The 3,380-nt window shown below is 58.8% G+C and overlaps 1 protein-coding gene across 2 annotated transcripts in view; it reads left to right on the forward strand.

Annotated features, from left to right (window-relative positions):
- STRA6 (stimulated by retinoic acid 6) overlaps window positions 46-3,380 on the forward strand; it is a 12,314-nt gene continuing 8,979 nt past the window's right edge. For both annotated transcript variants that reach the window (XM_021407402.1, XM_021407403.1), the window contains exons 1-2: window positions 46-248; window positions 2,045-2,214. The gene's annotated coding sequence lies outside the window, so the exon portion shown is untranslated. The remainder of the gene's footprint in view (window positions 249-2,044; window positions 2,215-3,380) is intronic.

Here is a 3,380-nt window from a genome sequence, read left to right on the forward strand (position 1 = left end):
GTAACTGCCAAGTGGTGGCTGCCTTCCAGCAAACAGCCCAGGATACCCAGGGCGATGTTGCCCATACAACAGAGCTGGGTGTGCTGGGTATGGAGAGCTCCTCCGGCTCTTTACCCTGCCAGCTCCAGGACGGGAGGATGGGAACCCACTAGATCCCACAAGACAATCCCGCTTCTCCTGCTTCTTGGGCCCTACAGCAATGAGACCCGGGTGCCAAACCTGTGGCTGCCTCTTGGCTCATCCCCAAGGTAAGTTTTCAAGTGGGGTTATGCATGGAAGTCACTCCCCGTTGGGTGGTGTGATCCCAGGGAAGGGAATGGGGTGAGCACGAGGGATGAGAGGTGCCCAGACTTGTAGCTGGACTGCAGTTTAGGGCTCAAAGCTGTCTGCAGGTGGGATGGGAGCATTTGAGGGAGATGCTTTCCCTCAAAGCTTCTCTCCTCCAGCTCATCATCACAAGGGCTGCTCTTCCCACACAGCAACTGCAGCCAGCTGAGCAGCCAGGGCTCAGCCCACCGGGGGTATTTTGTGACCGAGCCCACGGGGTGGTGGGCAGGGAGCTGGAACGGCCCCTCCGAGCCCCCAGCCCTGTCACATCACATTCCCCAATCCCCGTTGAAAATAGCACATTCCCACAGCCTTCGGGATGCTTCCCGTGAAACATGAGCCGGGGCCGCTCTAGCAGATGGCCCTTCTCCGAGACAGCCCGGCCGGCCGTACACAAAGCTGCATTCCAGCTCTTCAAGCTTGAAACAACACGGCCATCCTTCTGGGGAGCGGGCAGGGGATTCAGCAGTACGTGGGACCCCGGGGCTGGAGGTTTTCTTGTTTGATGGCATGGGAAAGCAGGCACCTGTGGGGTGCCAGCCCCAAATCACCACCTCCGTGAATCCCTTTGGAGGTCCCTTTGTATTTATTTACTGTTTTCCTCCTCATTTAGGGGGGAAAAAAAAAAGAAATACTGGGATTCGGGCTTGTAGTGCTGACACCCAACACAACCCCACTGGATGCATTGCAGAGTGCATCCTGGGGAGGATGGGGGAATGGGGCAGGACTTGGGGGTCTTGGGTGCTGGGTAGGATTTAATGCAGCAACGAGGCATGGAAATGACACATCTCTGCCTGCAGCCCTAATCAGCCTGCCTAATTTCCTCCCTGCCTTGTGCAAACACATTACCGAGGCACCTCTAATGATGGCAGCACCATCAAAGAGCAATTTTCCCGTAATTTCACCCAAGGCACAGTTTACTCAGGCAGCATTTCCCAGCTGCACCAGAGGCGCACGTGCAGCCTCCATCATCCCACAGCGGCATGGGGGGACAGTGAACAGGTGCATGGGGCACAGCAAGCCCCCGTGGTACTCCTCACTGCAACCCTGGGGGGGTGAGGGGGGGGACCCTCAGCTCTTTGAGCCTGGCCACGAGGCTTTGGCTAAAAATTAAGCGGAATCCTCCACGCTGATTAGTTTTCCCTTTGCTCCCTTGTCACGTGCCGGGGTTATTGGGGTGCTGTGAGCTGCTGTCCCGTGAGCTTGGTGGCTCCTGGGGGAGGTGGGGAGCACAGGTTGGATGAGGAGGAAAGAAAGGGATGGCCCAAATTCCACTCTTCCCCAAAGTGGGGTGTTCAGGAACCCTGCTTTGCTGTCCTGGAATGCAGCAAGCATTCCAGTGGGAGCTCTGGGACAGTCACCTCATGCTGGCAGCACCTGGGGCCATCCGTCCCAATCCTTACCCCAATCCCAGGCTGCCTCATCCTGCCCATTTCCAGCCCCAACACGATACAGGATTGCACAGCATCCAGCCCTTGGGCAGCCCCCAGGAGAACGCCTGCAGAAAACAGAGATGTCTGCAGCATCTTGGGTGGGCTGGCACGGCGCGGGGGCCCATTGTGCTCCCATTGCCCCCCCAGCTGCCAGCACAGGGGCTGGGGGGATGAAGGAGGCTGGGGGGGGATGAAGGAGGCTGGCTCCGCTGCCTCCCCTCCCCGGGTAATCAAAGGGGAGAGCGCGGCACGGGGTTGGTTGCTTTTCATTTCCTAAACCCCAGGGTGGCCCCGAGCCAAGGCCTCCTCACCATGGAGGGGATAAAGTTCCCGACGCCGACGCCGCCTCGCCGGTGCGCTGAACTTTGTCTGCGGGATCGCATGGCCGCCGCCGCACCGCGCTGATGCTCTGAGCCCCACACGGCCGTGCCCGTCCTCCAGCCGAGCAGAGCAGGTAACTTTGGGGGCTGCTCTTTTGGTGTTTTGGCAAAGTTTGGGTGCAAGGAGCAGGGCGGAGGGGGGGTGGGTGAGTCTATCTGAGCTGGGCGCTCATGCGTGAGTGTTTGCGTAAGGAGCACAAACCGCTCCGGTGGCCCTAAAACCAAGATTTCTCACCCAACAGCAGTTCTGGGTGCTCAGCCCTGATCCCCCCCGGGTGCTGCTGCAGAGTGCTTTGCTGCAAATCCACAGCTTTTCCCCTCCACTGCTCCTTGCAGGAGCTGAGCGCAGCAGGTGCTGCTGTGCCTTGCGGGGTTTCAAAGCACAGAGGGGCAGGAGCTTAAAAATAACCCCAAAAAGGCCGACTGGCTTCTGCGCTAAACTGCCTTCACTTCTAAAATTTGGGCTTCTGGGTCGCTGGTGAGCGTGCTGATGGCCTCCAGGGTGGGTCAGCCCATGGCTAAAAGGGGTGCACAGAGCTGGGGGGGCCCATTGGGGTGGTGGAGGTCAGCAGGAGGGGATTTGGGGTTTGGGACCTGCTGGATTTTGGAACCTGTTGGATGTGGATGGCTTTGTGCCGAGTGTTGGGATGGAAAACCATCTCTGCAGACCCCCATCTGTGCCCCGCTGCCGGTGCAGCCCCCTGCCCTCCCCTTGCCCTGACAGGGGCTTTCCAGGGAGGATGAGGATGTGGGTCAGGGTGTCCTCGGTGACCCCAAGGAGGGCTGACTCAACCCCACACTTCTCGGATGCGGGGGCTGAGCGGGGGCTTCCCACAGGCTCCAGCCTTTGTCCATCAATCCCCTCCGTGTCCACAAGTTGGGAAACTTGTAGAAAACAAGCAGTGGGAGAAAGCTGCCCTATTCCAGAAAGAGGATTAAAGTCTTTGAGAAGCTCTGGCAGCTGCTAAATCCCCCCGCAGGACCGAGCATCTCACTCGGATGTCCCCGTTGGGTGTCCTCCGGGGCCACCTCCCCACGGGGACATGAGGCTCCTCCAGCCGCTCCCGCTCGGCAATTGAATTAGAGGAGATCTCACTTAAACAACTCCCCCCCGGCCCAAGCGCTCCCTGAACAATTGTGAAATGAGATCTTTATCATTTTTATTAAAAGCTGTACACAAGGCATCGCCATTATGCCCGATAGGAGGAGGGAAGGGGGTGGGTGGGGGCAGGACAGCTTT

This window comes from Numida meleagris, chromosome 9 (assembly GCF_002078875.1).
Source record: "Numida meleagris isolate 19003 breed g44 Domestic line chromosome 9, NumMel1.0, whole genome shotgun sequence".
Lineage (NCBI taxonomy): Eukaryota > Metazoa > Chordata > Aves > Galliformes > Numididae > Numida > Numida meleagris.